This window comes from Trachemys scripta, chromosome 9 (genome assembly GCF_013100865.1).
Source record: "Trachemys scripta elegans isolate TJP31775 chromosome 9, CAS_Tse_1.0, whole genome shotgun sequence".
NCBI lineage: Eukaryota > Metazoa > Chordata > Testudines > Emydidae > Trachemys > Trachemys scripta.
The window spans coordinates 87,362,440-87,380,529 of NC_048306.1; the positions used below are offsets into that span (position 1 = coordinate 87,362,440).

General features: G+C 43.3%; 1 protein-coding gene across 8 annotated transcripts in view; it reads right to left on the reverse strand.

Annotated features, from left to right (window-relative positions):
• Nucleotides 1-18,090, reverse strand: part of MECOM (MDS1 and EVI1 complex locus) — a 462,967-nt gene that overhangs the window by 65,772 nt on the left and 379,105 nt on the right. Inside the window, exon 1 of one of the 8 annotated variants that reach the window (XM_034782090.1) lies at nucleotides 47-450. The exons of the other annotated variants lie outside the window; for them this stretch is intronic. The gene's annotated coding sequence lies outside the window, so the exon portion shown is untranslated. Of the gene's footprint in view, nucleotides 1-46; nucleotides 451-18,090 lie in introns of those variants that run through there. 8 annotated transcript variants of the gene reach the window in all.

An 18,090-nucleotide genomic window follows, 5' to 3' on the forward strand; every position in this document is an offset into this window, starting at 1 on the left:
GAGTTTGTTATGTCTAGGATCAACTCTCCTCACCCGCTCCTCTTACCTTCTCTCTCCCACGGCACTGATTCCTAAAGCCTGAGCGCTTCCGTGCACAGGGAGGGGGAGGGGGGAAGGTCCTTCAAGCGGCTGGAAGTAAAACAAAACAAAAAACACTCGCCGTCGGTCTGCAAAGCGGGTGGGTAGCTGGTGTCCTGGTGCCGGCTCGGGTCGCTGCTTGGAAGCTCCACTCTCTTCCACCATTTGTTGGAAAGTTTCTCTCTCCTCGCCTGGAGTTCTCAGGGGTTGGTTTGCTGTTGCTGGATTATTATTTTTTTTGGGGGGGGATGTGTAGGGGGGGAGTTTGCTTTAATGATGATTATTGATCATTGTTATTGTTGTTCTTATTTTTTTTTTTGCAAATTCCTCCCGGCTCCCCATCCCCTTCCCCGATCTGCCCCTCCTGCTCTGATCGGCTGCTCGGGTTGTGTGTGTGTGTGTGTGTGTGTGTGTGTAAAGAAAGTTATCAAGAAAAAAAAATCCCATTTAAAAAAAAAAACTTCTTTCACTTCTCTGCTGGTGATCACAGGGAAAAAGTGCAAGTGTGTGCTGGCTAGGGAGGAGGTGGGAGGCTGTCCCCCCTCCCTACACACACACACACACTCTCCTCTTCAGAGCCTGTCCTGTGAGAGCTTCTTCCTCAGCCGGAGCGTCTTCCTCATCCCTCCCCTCCCTTTCTAGTTTTTTTGCAACCCCACACACTCAACTGCCAGGGGTTTCCATTTCATGAACTGTCTCTTTAAAGAAGATCTGACCGGCCATCCATAAAGAGGCGAGAGAGAGCGAGAGGGAACTATCTCCCCCTTGCAACAAAGTCGTCGGAAGCCAGACAGAGGCTCCTCTTTCAGTAAATTTTTAAAGTGACAGCAGCCTCCTCCGGCGAGAGAGGTCACAAAAAGGTCGCCAAGACAGAAGTCCTATAGGGGCAGACTGATTACGGATGCACCATCCCCTTTAAACATGTCGATTCCATCCATGTAATCAGCAGCCAATAGGGAGAACTTGGGTGGGAGGATTTTTCTTTCGCAGGAAAACCTCGCCTTGTTTCAATGTGTTCCGAAAGTGCAAGTGTCTCTGTGTGAATGTGTTTATTTAAGAAGCGTTTAACAAAATCAGCAGCCTTATTCTTCTTTTCTTTTCTTTAACGTATAAAAAAGCAGCACGAACTGGAATGCAGTTTAGAACGTTAATTGCCACTTTTTTTAAAAAAAGCTAATTGGCTACATATATTGTATCTGCGATATGCACATTGTCCATCTATGGGGCATTTAGATATTGTGATCGCTCTAAATCCTACTCTTCCTAGCAGGAATTTTTGTATTTTTCCCCTTTCCTCTCCCGTTCATTACACACACAGAGACAGAGATAGACAGACAGACACAAGCGGCGCGTAATTAATCAATAAATGATCTGTTTACAAAAGTTGTTAAAATGTTACTTCTTAACATTAAAAAGCAACATGACTCCATCTATCACCGAATTTGGTCTGAGAAAAAGATTAGGTTTATAAATCTGCGATGAGCTAGTTCCTTTTTTATGTCTATTTTACATCTATCGAAAAGGGCACGGACTTCTTAAAAAATGAAAAGCAGCGTTTTGAATATTATTTTGCACTTCACAATAAATATCCTACACCTCCTGTTTTGTGCAAACGGAACAATTTGGAATCGTTTCCTTAAGGATCTTGATTGATTGATTTATCTAGTAACAAATCACTTTAGGATTTTAGGAGGGAGGTTAGATATTTGGACTGGGATGGTAGAGGGGAAGGAATCGATATCGAATTAATAACCCGAGAGATGATTTCTCTTTGAGTTTACATAAAAGCTACAACGTCTGGAAATTGTAGTGGCTTCTAATTTTTTTAAAAAGTAACCATAAATATAATAATAATGTAATGCAGCAAACTGGCCCACTCTAGCCAACAAAGTTGGGCACTGTCTCGCGAGGTTAACTATAACACGTTTTTAAGAGGGAGGGGAGAGAATTGAAAAAGGGGGCTGGACTTTATCGTTTATTACACCATCATAAGTGACACCCACTTTTTTTTTAAAGTGCAAATATATTTCTCAGACTAAAAATCGATTTTTTTTTTTACAATGGAGGGGAGGGAAAGAAGGCGAGGGCGAGAATCCAAGTGACAAGAGATGATGATTAATTCCTCTCAGCGGCCTGTTATCTGTGACATTGAACTGTTATTTCAGATAATGGCTATTGTTCAAGACGAGAGGAGAGAGAAAACAAATCGCACACAGCAATGTTAGGTAGGCCAGGGGAAAAAAACCTTTGTAAATAACCCCAAAAACCTGGGCAGAGATTCCCAGAGTCCGGGGCTTGAGAACCTCACTCAGTTCCCGGTTTGCTGGCCCATTGATTTCCTGCCCTCCCTCAACTTGTCCATTGTTGGAGCCTTCTTTTTCTTTTTTTAATTTAGCCATAAATTGGACCAGCTCGAGCTATGAGCTGTTCTATTTTCTTCCTGTCAGGATGAGGGATTTGTTTTATGATGCATTGTGTATTAAATACAAGTAATCTGGGAAACTGATTGCTCGAGCCCATAGGCCTGATCAGAGGTTCTGATACCAAGCAGTAGCCCCCTCCCTTTAACAAAGCCTCTCTGAAAAGGAGGAAATGTTGGTGGATAAACAAAAGGTCTTTTGGTATCAGTAGCAGGTCCTGGCTAAATTAGGATTTCATGGAAAGGGCTTATATATATATCTATACACACACACACACACACCATGGCATGCATATATGGTATTGAGGAGGGTGGGTGATTCGAGTCAGAAGCTTGCAGCCAGTGCCAGTAGATGGCGTAGCCAGCTGAATTACTGCTCAGTGCACAGATTTAAGAACTCAGCGGCAGACACTGTCTCTCGGGTACTTTCCTGTCAGGAGCGGTGGCTGCTGCTAGAAGGTGTGAGCTGAGTGCGGCTCCCAGCATCAGCTTTACAAGGGGCAGCATCACTGCAGTAAATACAGAGGGCAGAGCCTGTGCTGTTGCATCCATTCTCCTGTTAATACTCCGTGGTCTTATTCCCCGGGTTTTTAGCTCCTGGTCCTAAACCCCTGCTATTTATTAATTATTACTATTATTTGATGATGATGAAGGACCAGGCTATTAATCAACTGTTGGGGTGACTCTACTTCGGAAAGTCAGTCTGGGTTCTGAAATCATATTCAGGGTGAAGCACTAATAATGTGTAATGAGAGTTCCTCACCTGAATGAAGATAGTGCCCTGTATGTGCAGAGCGGATCACCTCAGAATAACGCCAGGAGAACCGGTCAGTACACCAGGGGTTATCTACCCACCACAACTGCTGTGGATTCTGTAGGTGGCCAAACTTAGATCACTTTCGATCAGAAGATTTCTGCAATAGATACACACCTCACAAAACCGCACTCCCTAGTAGATTCTTCTCCCCCTGGTATTTTTCTGCAGAAATCTATCTGCAGTAGTCCCCCTGCAAGCTGCTCTCTGCTAGCAATACTGGGGAACATGCCTGTTTGTTTTAGCTCCACACTTGAAATGGGCTATTAAAAATAATGGCTTTACTATAATCTTAAAACCTGGCTTCATTTCGTATGTATTAGGGCAGATCTAAGCATTAATATTCCGGTCTCCCCGGGCACGGGAGAACAATGTCTACAAAAATATTATGTAAACTTTTTTCGACGTGGGGGTGAAGAGGAGAAAGAGGGTTTCACATACAGATTTTGCCCCGGCATAGGAGGGGCTTTTTTCATTTTCTTGGTAAGAGGTTTAAAGAGGCGGTGGAGAAAGCAGCCTTGTGGTGACCGCAGAAGTGGTGGCTGAGAAATGTCTGATACACGTAAAGATCTCCCGCTAGCTGATCACATAAGATGTTACTGTGTTTTCTTCCTGTTTTGAAAGGGGGCCAAATGCGTCTCTGGCCCTTTCTCGCTTCCTCTTCCAATTTAGAGGGTTTGTATGTTCTTCAAAAGGCTCAAGGATTGCCACTGGATCTGCCTCCCTTTCGCAATTGTTTATTTCAAATAAGTGCCCATATTGGAGGAGGCAGTACGGAGTTAGTACTCTAGTCTCCTAGCTATTCCCACCAGGCTGTACACTGATGCCTCTTTTAAGCCTTTAACTTCATGGTCGCCCCAGAAGTAAAAGTTCTCTTAATGGAGCCCCTATGGGCACGGAGCATTCCAACACATCATTAAAGCAAAGAAAGGCGGCCCTGCCAAAACCAGATGAAATAACTGCACTGTCCACTTTTAATAGGCTTCCTGCGGACAAACACTCTGCAGAGGACAATACTGGAAAAAAAAATCAGACAAGTGGCTGGCAGTTTTTTAAATACCATAAACGTTCAATAACATGTTCATCTTAATCTGAAGATTATCTGTTAATGTATAGAGCAAGTCACTCCTTAACCACAGTTGTTAAGTGGGGCTTAATGTTCTATTTCTCAAGGTGACTAGACACATCATTGAGCATCCTGTCTACTAAGCCTGCGGTAGCTTTTAAAATACTGGAACAAGAGTATTAAAATAAATTTAAAAAAACAAAAACCCTCCAACATACCCTAACGCTCTGTGATGCAGGGCAACAAGCCACAAAAATAGTGAAATAAACTAGAAACCTTGACACAATTCAGCTGCATGCTAATTCCCTTTGCCTTATGTTATAGATATTGACAGATGCTTTAAAAAAAATCAATGCTCTTAGTATATACTAAGAGCCAGATCTTTACTAGATCTTTCTCGAGTCAAATCAAACAAATCCCGGGGTAGATAACGCAAATTGCTCTACAGCACCGGGTTCCTAGTCAATTTCAGCTCTTCCCAATCTCTCCCATTCTGCTGCTGCCCTCCCACTTCTCTGGGTTCTGTTCCCCCCTCCCCCTGTTTTAAAAAGAGAGGGAGGAGGGGGAGGAAATTAAAGGTAAAAAAAATGTAAATAAAAATTTTCCCTTGGTCTGGAAATGGGCCCGTCTGAAAGCATGTTAATCTCCACCTCAGTAATTTGGTTCTTCTGGAGAAGACAGAAGTCCTGCTGCTGTGCCCTGCACTTCATAAATCACGTCTTTATGTGGACAAGGTCAGGGCACCTAACAGCTCAGACATGGGCCTTTGCAGTGGCTCGGAGGGCTCCAGCATGTTTATTCTCTCGCACAGATCTCCGAGGAGTAGTCCAGCACGCTTCTAATTACTTTTGATTATTTTCATTTGCTGGGGTCAGTCTGGCTTCGCCAGGACTGCTGGAGGGTTGATTTCCTACACATCCCCCTTGTCTTTGCGGGACGGCGGTGTGGGCTTTCGGAATTAGCACCCCATTATTGTCCGGGAATCCCATGTGCTAGAGACCATCAGAGCGGAGGGTTTCCCCCGGCTGACCATTTCCCGACTGCTGCCCTTCTTAATTAAACTATAAAACTGTAATCACCGTTTGGTCGCAGCTTTGGGCTCCGATCCTTTTCAGGCAAACCGTTTGACATGGGCTTTTGCAGGAGCCTTCGCTGCAAACAGTGACTGCATTTTGTCTCCTCTCTTGATTGGAATATATTTAGTGAATTTTAAAATTTGTTACGAAATGGGCAGTCCTATTTTTGGGCTGAGAGACTCTAATAGTGCGCGGATGCTGCTCTGCCCAATCCCACGATCCGCCGCTCCCAGCATTACCCGCGGAGTTATGCTACAAACTCACGCCTTAATGTTTCCCCCCCTTTAGACAGATGCTCAGCACAATTCCGAGTCCTAACTTCGAACTACGGCAGATACATACAGTCCCCAATGTTATTTCTCAGAACCACGAATGCTCAGCTGTTAAATTTACTGAGAACAAAAATGAAAGGGAGGAAATCAATTAGTTAAAAAAAAATCCATAGGGCGATCAGAAAGTCTGAAAATACGCACTTCCTTACCTCAAAATTACATTTTATGTAAAAAATAAGGGTGGGTCTTCTAATAAATCAATGCAAATTCCCCACAAAAATGTGTGTAATGTGTACACAGCAGATTGAAAAGTATAGCTGGTAATTTGGTAAAACAGATCAAAGGCATTACATTATAAATGAGGTTAAGACTACTTTTGTAACTATGGAATTTTAGACACACAAACATATATACACATATATATCTATATCTACATATATAGAGAGAACGTGCTTATTTATGTTCATCTATCCTATTATATAATACCATTCATGATCGTGTGTGTGTTTATTAAATACATATGCTAAATATATGTGTGTGTATGTCTATATATACCCACAAATACACACTATGTGTATGGATTGATTATACACACCCCCACACACATAAATAGATAGATATACAAATACTACCACATATATACCCACACCAAGAACATGTAATTGGAAGTTATTTCAGAACATAAATTCTGTAACATTACCAACAGTGATGGTATAAACAACTGAATATCAGCATTTTTGACATCACTATCTTGTTCACAATAGTGAACCAATTTATTTTTTAGTATCACTGACAGTTTAACAACTAACTGATTGCACAGCGGAACTGTTCTACTTTTTCTCTCCCTCTAAAATTCACTCTTCAAAATAGCAAACTACTTCACTCCCAAATTTAAGCTTGACCCTCTCATTCTTGACCCTCTTTTTTCTTTTTATTTATTTTCTTTTAAAAAAACAACAACTAAAAACAACCCCAGTCTTTGCAGACCTCTCCTGTTTTGGACATCAGTCATAATCATTGGCATCATTTAAAACTTCACCCACAACTTTTAGTGCTCCTCCAATCAAATTTTCTCCTGTATGTGTTTCCAAGGTAACCAACAAGACAGACATCCACAGAGGTGGGCTATATAGAGAGCAAAAGTAAACTGAGCACAAACTTAAGTGTTTCTGTGTTTCAGTGCTTTACTATTAAACCACAACACAAATAATATCCCTTCCATCTTTCTGCATATTGAAATTGATTCTGGTCTCACTTACACCAGTGCAACAGAATCAGACCCACTGGCTTTATCTGTAATTATGTAAACAAACATATAATATGCAGAAGATATGTGTACACCTAGCACTATTGCTGGGTCAGGGGGCATAGGTGCAGAAATCTATAGATCCCTCAGCTTCACCTTGCCACACTGTTTAGTGTCTCCTGTCAAAGAACTAGCAGAACAGCTTCTCCACTGGTTTTGTGGGCAATCAGAATTGACTGATGGAAGCAAGTTTTCTGATGATTGATGGGAGAGAGTTTTCTGGCGGGCTCAGTGCCAGAATTAGGCCCAGAAACTTTTGGATCTTGGGCTGAAAGTGGACCAAGAGTGGATCAGAAAGCATGAAGGTACTGGTGTAAGAGCATTATTATCAAACATACATTTTTCATTCCAAGGAACAATGCTGGTGGCATTTTTGCCATTTTCACCAAGAGGGAAGGAACAAGAATAAGTGCAATTCTTTCGATACACCCTCAGCACAAAATGGAAATACCCCCAGCTTGATTGTTCCCCCAGACAGGGCTGGCTCTAGGCACCAGCACTCCAAGCATGTGCTTGGGGCAGCACTTTCCAAGGGGCGGCACTCCACACACACACACCCTTTTTTTTTTTTGCTTGGAGTGGGAAAAAGCCGGGAGCTGGCCCTGGCCAGAGCCCTGCTGCTGGAGAGCCAGAGCATCGTCCCCTGGAGCCGAGCCCGGGCTGCGGCAGGGAGAGGGGCTCTTGGAGTGTGTGAGGAGCCGGGGAGGGAGGGAAGCGGGGCCCTGGATGCAGGGAGGAAGGAGGGGTCCTGCTGCCGCCACCGCTGCTGCCACCGCTGCTGCTCTGAATCTCTCCAGGGCGGCGCGGTGTTTCCCCGCCAAAGTGGGCTGTGCAGGGCACCGCCGGGCTGGGCAGGGGGCGCAGATCCCAGCTCGCGCGTTGATGGGGTGAGTGGCTGGGCAGCCCGAGTTGCCAGGGAGCTGCCCCCGGACCTAGCCCGCCACGCACCTCCCCCGCCTCAGCCCTGCGCTGCTTGCCCCGGGCCCCCACAGTGCTGGGTGTAGGGAGAGGCAGAGCCCGGCTCCGAGCAAGGCAGCTGGAGATACTGCCTCGCCGGGGGACCCCCGCAGCTTGGGCACCTGGGGGTCAGTGTCTGTCCTCTTGGCTCTTCCTGCACGGGCTGGGGAAGCAGTTGTCAGCCCCTGCCCCTCTCAGCCCTTGCACCCCACATCCCACTCGCAGCCTCTTCACTTGTACCTCCCCCCATCACTCCTTTGCCGCACCCCTTCCCCTTGCACTCTCCCTTCACCTGCACCTCTCCCCTTGTACCTTCTCCTCCAGCATCTCCCCCTTCCCCTGCACTTCTTCTCCCACAACCCTCCTGATACCCCCTCTCCTCCTCCATGAGTACATCACACCCCACTTCTCTGCCAGTGTAGAGCCCCCAAGCACCCTCACACCCGCTCCTCTGCCTGAACCCTCTTTACTAGATCCCCATCCCTTTCTGGGTACAAGGTTTGAGGGTTAGTCCCTATGCCTTCCATGTGCATTTGGAGCACTAAAGATGGGGTTGCAGGGGATGGCGGGGGGGGGGGGCGAGATTTATACTAAAGTGAAAAAAAATAGGAGGAATGGTTTGATCCCCACTGCAAGTGTAAACGGGGATTGCTGTGGTGAACAAGGAGGTCACGTTTCAGGGGGGAGCCCCGGGCTGGGTTGGCAGGGGGTGCAGGTGGGGGGGGGAAGAGAGAGCCCAGGCTGGAGCAGCAGAGGGTGTGGGTGGGGGAGGGCACTGGTTGGGGGGAGAGAGCCCAGGGCTGGGGTAGGGGGCAGCCAACATTTTTTTTGCTTGGGGCAACAAAACACCTAGAGCCGGCCCTGCCCCCAGAGGAGTGTGTGGATCTGTCCTGCCCACGTGAAAGAGAGGGAGGACAATCACCCATATAGCACCATTCGTCCTTCCTCCCAGATTGTGTTATGGGACTGCTTATAGGGTCCAGGATCCATATATGGTGAGACAGGCTGGGAGTGGGGCTGAGGGTATTCCAACCCTACAGGGAATGCTACCTGAGTGTAGCATGAATGAGCTCCTCCTCACCATAAGGGAATACTGGGCAGTTACCAGCTGGGGTAGCCCTGACAGCACAAGTCAACAAAAGGTATGCTGAAAGGGAACAAGAGGAGAGCAGATTAGGGCCAGGAAACAGGGGATGCACAGGGCCTCTGTGCAGACAGCAATGGTCTCTGGCAGATAACTAGAGAATAGCAGTGTGGGAAGGGTAATAGGTCCTGTGGTATTTAGGGTATAACGTCTTGCTTATTCCACAGGTGGGTAGGATCACTTCCTTACAGAAAAATTCAAAGGAAACTGTGAGCAAAACCTCGTGGAATTTCCTGCCCCTCTCACAGGTTTTCCTGCAGGAGATGGTGATCTGGGCCCATGTAATTATGATGATACTATTATTATTATTCATTATTTTTATTACAGTAGAACACAGAAGTCTCTAACCCAGATTGGGGCCTGTAGCAGGGTGGTTACCCTGCTCCTGCCTGAGGGGTTTAAAACAGCCCTGGCAGAGGGCTGGGGCAAAGGGAAAAGCTACACAGCTGGGCCATGCCCCCATCAGGCCCCAGCTGGCCTGTATAAGAAGGCTGGGAGCCAGGTGCTCAAGAGTCTCTCTCTCTATGTCTTCAGAGAGAGAAGAGCCTGGCTGCTGGGAGCTAGAGACAGGGTACCTGAGTGGAGCAGGGCAGGGGATAGGCTGAGGAGCTGGGGAGCTCCAGTCTGTGGCCTAGTAGGAGGCCAGGAGTTACTGGGGGTTGCAGAGGGCAGCCCATGGGTAGGCCAAGGCAGCAGGTCCAAACCCAACCTTGCCTGTGATGAGTGGCCTATACTGCAGTCTGCCCCAGGGAGCGGGGGCTAGTTGGTGACTGGCAGTGGCCTTATTCTGAGGCAAGGTAGGGATAGTGGGTGGGGGTTCCCCAGGGAGGGGAGACCCTAGTACTGAGGGGTGTACTGCCAGGGGGCAGCACCCCAGATACAAGGGCACCAGGGTCTGGGAGGGACATGGGGGCCAGAGGACAGGCAGATCACTGGCCTGCAGGGGGTGCTCCAGGATGCTGGAAGAGATAATTCCCAAGACAACCAGCAGGAGGCACTGCAGGGGTGAGTCCGCTCCTCTACAGGGCCTCAGTATACTATGTATTGTAGGTACCCAAAACAAGAGACAGTCCCCACCCTGAAGAGTTTACAGTCTAAGGGCACACAGACTAAGATGAAAGGTGATTTAAAAATCAGTGTTAGCTAACCAATTCATTTTAATACATGGTGGAGACAGAGCAAGCTGTATTTTAACATGTTGACTGACTGATTTGAATGCTAGGCTCCTACCCACCCAGAAGTTATATTTTTGCCAGCATGTTTACATTCATGTTTCTTATTCCCACATTTTGAAAGAAAGCTGAGAATTCTGGAGAACCTAGGAAGCTCCAATCTTCACTTCTAATTCCACCCTTTCCATGGGTTCTGAAGCCTGCAGGGGCTATTACAACCCCCAACCACCCATGGAATGAAAAGCTTGAGCTTCATCCTCAATGGGGAAGGTCCTTTATCTACCAAAAAAGCTTTCTAGTTCATTAGCATTAGCTAAAGTCCCTGGCTAGAAACCTAGTACTACACAAATCTGTGGCACTACTATATCTATTTACAGTCAGATGTGAGACTAACTCACAAATAGTAATGGAAACTTTGCTATTGTGCTCATATAACTTCCTTCCTCCTCACCTACGGGAGAAGTGGGTGTTTAATACCCACCCCCCAACCCATTGATCACATATTGGGAATGAGGGCCTGTAGAATGGCCAGGGTCTTCCACCTGGTCCCAGAGCTCCTTACCTGCTTTGGATAACATGGTTCTTGCAGAAGCTGTTCTAATAGAGGCTCTCCTGACTCAGAGCTGCCCTAGAAACCCCACTGGAAAGCATTTCTCAGCCTGGAAACTGAAAGCCTAGTAAATGGACTCTGTAGACTTCCCCATAGACATGTGTATAATGATCCAGCAGGGACTTACTAACCCCCACTTCCCAACTACCCTCTTTTAATTTTTAATTACAAATCTTTTAATTTTGATCAGTTTTGATTAAAGTCTGTAAATGTTTTAAGACCTATTTTGGAAGCTCTCTATTCTCAGAACCCCCAATGACTTCAATGGGAGTTCAGTATGCAAAAAGCTTTCAGGATCAACCCTAAAGCTCAGTAGTGGGGATATTATGTGATCTGACAGGGGCTATTTTATGACTGAACAGCATTTACAACATTCCAAACCAAACTCAATTTGCAAAGCAAAACATCCCTTTAAAACAAATGGAGATCAACTGGGAAAGGGAAAACAACCTTGCTAGACTATTAGGCTGAAATGGATTAGAAGGGTTAATAAGCAGAACCTACCCTACAAAAATTAAAATTATGTATAACAAGAAATCCTATTTCAATCAATTTTAGGAATGACTGGCTCTTGCCAAAGCATTCCTGTTAAAGCTGAGTTTTTAACTAAGCTTACACTAATAGACATAAACACCTGTGGACTTTATAAGGCTAAGAAGTAATTTATCACCCAATAAAAAGTCAAACACTCATTTTAAAATTTTCAGGTTTATATTTACCGTTTCAAACGTACAATGTTTGGTTGGTTCTAATTGAAGTTTAAAAAAAAAGCTAGATAAACATTTTTACAGGAAAAAATACACACAGTAGCAACGTATCCAACTGTAGCAATAGATTGCAATGCCAAAAAACTGACTAAAAGGAGGCTTAGTTACAATTTTATTTCACCTATATATTGATTCATTATAATAATCTATCAGAGTTGTCTAAAAAGTGAACTAAATGGACATTAAGTCAGATGGCATATGAAATTACTGAATTTCCATTTTCGAATAAGCTACAAAACTTGATGAACTAATGTTGTTCCAGATGAATTAACTCATCATCTCTGGGAACATATATAAACTATACAATCTTTTCCTGAAAGCGCTCTAATAGCTATGATTAATCCTCGTTCTATTGAAAGGCACTTGCCTACAATTGAAGAGGAACCTCGCTAAAGGCAGGTTCACGTTTGACACTGCCTCCAGAATTACTGCCATGGTGCCAAGCTCTGACAGTAGTGCTAAATCTTATTTACATTTGGTTATGAAATGTGGAATTATTTGTTACAGGCTTGTTATGAAACTATAAATAGGTTAAAATCCTATCGACAATTCAAGTCATGCTTAGTAGACAAGTATAGGTTTGGAGTTTTAGGATGCTAATTTATTTAGCCAATGAGAGAATATATAGGGCTGAACCTTGCACTCTACTCAAGCAAACTCACATTGACTGAGTAAGTAATGAAACATTTGAACCACAGGTAGCATATTATGGATCAGCTTTTCAAATTTAAGCATGGAAAACTATTTGCATATGCCTAACTTCTGTATGGAAATCAGCTACTTGACTGAACATATGACCAGTTAGGTGCCTAACTAGCCATGTGCATGCACAAACTTCTGATTTGTGTGTCCATATTGAGTGCTTCCCTGCATATGTTAGTTGCTTGTGAATAACTGTACATGATTAATTTTGAAATTCTTGCCCTATGAGTCCTACATGAAGTGCCCAAGAGAAAAGCATTGCAGACAGAGAGGATGCAACAGAAGATAGGCCACATCTAATCACAAAGGGTGAAATTCTGGCCCCACTAAAGTCAATGGGAATCTTTCCCTGGCCTTCAAGGGAGGCAGGATTTCACCCAGTCTTGCAAAATTGTTGTGAATGTTTATCACAAATACCTCTCTTTTATTATGAGAAGAAATGATTAAAAAACAAAGATCTTTACTCACCCATAAAAACAGTGGGTGAGTGAGCAAGTAGAATATTTTTGACCGTAATTGTCAAAATAAATTCATACACAAAAAGGACATGTTGATTGTAATGGGTTAACAACAAAAATAGCCAAGGACATCAGTATGTCCTTACCATAAATAAGCTGAACATTTTCCAACTTGGAAAAAAAAATACTGTATTACCTATAAACTTGGAAATGAAGGGTTCCCCCCCTCCCCAAGACTTAGATCCCTGAAGGCACTTGTGTTCTGGCATGCATCCCTTATTTCCTGAAGACATTTCCAACCTGGCAATTTAGCACCCTACTGATCAAAAAAAGAATTTAGGCATGTGAGCATGTGAAGAGGGTGAGAGGAAGTGGCAGAAAAGTAGGCACATGTCAATGTATACAATGAGTTGAACAGATGCAAAATGACTTGCAGAATTTAAGTGAGTATAGCAACCATTACATATTTACTTTCACGTATAATTTAGCTAAGCTTAAGATATTAGGCTAAATTCACTACTGGCATAAACAGTCATATTACTATTAGTGTTATATATATTACGGCAGCACCTAGATGCTCCAACCACAATTGGGACTCTGCTGTGTATAAGTGCCAGTCTCTGCCCTAAACAGCTTACAAGCTAAACAGACAAGACAAAGAAAATATTATTATACCCATTTTGCAGATGGGGGAAAGAGACTGAAAGAGATTAAGTAACTTGATCAAGCTCATGCAAGAAGTCTGTAACAGAACTGGGAATTGAACCTAGTGGAATGCTCTTTTATAACTTGGGGAAAGTAATCATTGTGAGGAGGAAGAGGAAGTTAGAAAAGGGTTTTCTCCTAGGACTATAATATATAGAAACTGCTTTCTGTCACCTACCTAACATCCACTGCTTCTTACTGCAGTAATAGAGAGAGTCTACCTGATCTCTGCCAGTTAGAATAATTATGCTTGTTTTGACATGGCTGATCTGAAAGATGAATTATCCTTTACCACCATTTTAGCTTAGGGAAATATTTCAGCTTAGGAAATGAAACGTAGATGCTTCAGAACAGACCTTTTAAACATAAGCATATTGCCCTGATTGGTACAGCAAATGAAACTCCTCCTACAGAAACACTCTGGGGGAGGATATGTAAAACTCTGAGTTCCACATTTGCAACAGAAATGTGAAACAGAGTTCATTATGTCAAGGTTTGTTGCTAGGAGTCAGCTCGCAATAATGCAAGTGTGAAACATAAGATTGATCACAATTCCCATAAGGGCGGGATACTGAAAATAGAACACTGACCTTTCTAACCCTATATGAATGACCAGAAACCTGGCAAGGCATAGAGCAGTGCCCCTTTATTATGCCCAGGCAGTTGTGTAACCTTCTGAATGTATCTGGGCAAAATGAGATGAATATATTATATATCCTAACAAGAACAGATATCTTTGAGTTACTAATAATTCTGGAGACTGTATGATCCATGTATATTGATTTAAGATTCAATGTTATTAATATTGTGTATGTATTTCAGGATGTGCTCTCCCTTCTTAATGCCTGCCTCCCTTCTCGGATTTACACCCGCATGAAATTTGTGCTTTGTGATCACTTTGGGTCATATCCTCAGCTGGTGTAAACTGAAGTCATTGCCACTGAAGTCAATGGTGCTACACCAACTGAGATGGTAGCCTTTTATGTTGATTTTTCCTATATTTATGAATAACAAGAAAACTGTCAGCAAATGTGATAAGGCAGTCACAAGAAAGAATAAAATAAAAGCTGTCACTAGCTTTAAAGCTGGAGATATTGCATTAGATCAAATGCATAGCATAGAGTAACTGCAAACTGGGGCAAGGTCTGGACTGGGCCAAATAGAAGTTTCTCTTGACAACTATGAAAAAGTTTTAGTAGATGCCAGGTATTTTTCACACTTTCCCAAGTAATGCTTGTGAACCAAAGATAGAAAAATCGTCCAACTGGCACCATGTGATAGAAGCTTTAAACAGCCATCAGCATAAGAGAAATGATTTGCCTATCAACTGTACTGGTACAGTCTATAAGAACTGTCCATCTTCTTTCCATTGTCTGTAATATATTCAACAGTTCTATATAACATGGATTTCCCTTCTCCTCTCTCAAATTATTGACATTTTATCTATTATCCTCTTCAGACTTTGAGCTATTTTCTCTTGAATTCACAAATGTCAATTTAAAATCTCCTCAGATCTGGAGTGTTTTCCTATTCATTTTTCCTGAAGCAAATTGTCCTTGTTTAGTTGGGAAATTGTTTCCCTGAGTCATTCCCCAAATGGGAAAAAGATTAGTGGATACAGTTTGGGAGAGTACTGAGGCATGGCTTCTTCTGGGATAGGGACAGGGTGACCATTCTCTGCCAGCAACAGGCCATGGAAGGGACAAGAGGAGCAAGCGTCCCCAATGAACGCTGCCCAGCCCCAGGTTACTCAGTTCCAGCTGTTCCCTCCCTCCCCCCACCCAACACAGCTCCCCTCATTTTCCCATCTCTGGCTGCTGCCCCTTCCCTGCTACCAGGAAACCCTTTCACTCCATTCCGCTTCCTTGCCCTCTTAACGCTGCTTCTCAAAGGGCTCCCTGCTGCCCATGTGAATGGCAGTGGTGGTGGGGTGACTATCCCTCAGATCTTGGTGCTTTTCTCTCTTATTATCCAATATTTAGTTTTAGACCCATTTTCTCCCCAATTCTCAAAGACATATAAAATACCCTAAAATGTTGTCCCACTGTCTCTCTAGTTATCTATTACTAATTTAATAAGCCTTGAATTTTTTCCCTGTATCTCTAATTATAATATATTAACATAAATCTCGGATTTTGTCCTTTTCTCAAATTCTTGGATATTGATATAAAATCATTGCAAATATTGCTCTATTGATAAGAAGTTTGCTCAAATATTACCTCTTTACCTATTATCAACTATTGATATAAAAGCCCCCACTTTTCCACTTTCCGATCTAATTTCCGATCCAAAATTCCTGATTGTCCATGCTTCTCTCTTTAATTACTGAACATTGATAGCAAATCTCAAATTTCTGATCTTTTCTATGTAAACAAATATCAATTAAAAAATTGTTCAGGTTTGGATGTGTTCCCCATGTTTTTTAATTGCAGTACTATCTCCTTTTTGGAGGGAACCTGTTGCCCTGAGTCATTCTCCAGGTGGGAAGTTGCTGGGAAGGGTTAGATTCCCCAATGATCAACTTTCCCCTATCACTTGAGTCATTTCTCCCCCCACCACCCCCCATCTTGTTTCCCTCTCCCTTAAAATGTTCGCTGATGAAAATGACTTGCCCCATACAGAATACACATCAAAGCCAGAGGGCTTCCCCTGTTTGGGGGACTAGTGTCTCCGAGCTGCTAACAGGAAAGTTGGCTGAACCCTTTTCTTCCCAGATGATGTGGGATAAAAAGAAAACAACTTAATTCATGTTAAAAGAGAGCTGGACCAATTGAAGAGTGGAACTATATGGCAGGGTTGCTTGTGATGGTAGGGGGCAGGGCTCAGCAGCCCAGGGGCCCTCTTTGGGTTTATATCTCATGCTCCCAAAAATTCATTCTTCAGGGCTCCAGCCTGCAGGGGTCAGAAAGGGATTCCCCCCACCCAGTCCCAATGTATTCTGGGGGAGGAGAGGGTTTCGTCTCCTTCCTCTGAAGCATCAGAGATGGTCACAGCTGGAGATGGGGAAGTGGACGGGATGGGTCACTATTCTGAGGTGGCACGGAGCATTGTTTCTCTCAGGTGCTTGGCTGGCTGGTTCTTGCTCACATGCTCGGGGTCTAACAGATCCCCAAAGGTGGGGTCAGGAAAACTTTTTCCTCCAGGTCAGATTGGCAGGCTCCGTGGGTGTTTTTCACCTTCCTCTGCAGCATGGGGTCTGGGTCACTTATTTGGGTTTATCTCACTTAATCATTTACCTTGGGCATTGGTGCACTTCTCTCCTATTAGTCACCTGTGGGTTGTTATACTCTGGTCTAATTTCAGTTGTTTATTTTAGTGTGTGGGTGCTGGATGGTGTTGGTAGCCTCTGATTTATGGGAGATCAGACCAGATGACCTGGTAGTTTCTTCTGGCCTTATAATAGTCATGGTAATATTTTTTTTAAGGTTCAATACTTATTAAAATCTCAGGATAAATTTATTCTAAATTATTCTTTTTTTTTATTGAAAACCAAAATAAGCAGCCCAGATCTAGATTATCTTGGACTGGCAAGTACATCTACTCTAACACAGGAAACTGAAAAAGGTATTTGTCTTTCTTTTTACCATGTGTATATTCTGTTAGTGAACATGAGATTTTCATCCCAAAACATATTATTTAGATCTCCAGAAGTCTAATCAGTCACAGACTTCCAGAAATGGAAAATGCATGCATCAATCCAGCCAACATACAAAGATGGGAGATAACACTGTAGTGGTTTAAAACACAATTGTCCATGTACTGTATATACATATTTACAAGTAACTGATTAGAATGAAGCATCTAAAATACTTGTGATGGTGTCTTTTGTACACTTCTTCTCTGCCAAATCCTTGGTTAATAAGAATTGAATGGAAGCATTAATTATTTTCCCTGGAAAAGGTTGATAGCATATCACTGAAGATATTAATGATAGCAACTCACTATCCAGAATGCTAAGAGCATCTTTCCCCAGACAGGACAAAGGTTAATAAGCAAGAGGGGAGAAAGTGGATGGTGGAAGGAAGGACCACAAACCCCACAAACACTTGTAAATAATTGTTCTTTTTGATATGGTGCCTCTCCACCAATTCAAGATACCTAAGAAATAAATGGAATGTAATGGAAGCTTAGTGCTCCTGACTTCAAAAGAGGGATTCTATGGCCAAAGGTCATATAGTCTGAGACTATTCAATGCAATTGATATTGGTAATACAAGTAGTCATGATACACATTACAGTGCAATGATCTCTGCTTGCTCAATTTAGAAGGCTAGTAAAAACAGCCTTATTTTGTTGAGTCAGATAAGCTTGTAACTCAAGATGAGAGGAATAGCTTAACAAGAAAGAGGTACATTTTTAGGAGTAAATTTAGGATCAGGCCCCAAGTTTGGATGTGTTCAGGAACATTTTATTGATTCTAGTAAATGGTTGGGTTTTTTAAAATATGCCCAGAACTCAACTAGCCACATTTTAAATATATTAAAATAAATAACAAAAACTAACCCACTAACCCCAGTTTTAATTCAGCACCAAAAAGCCACAAGG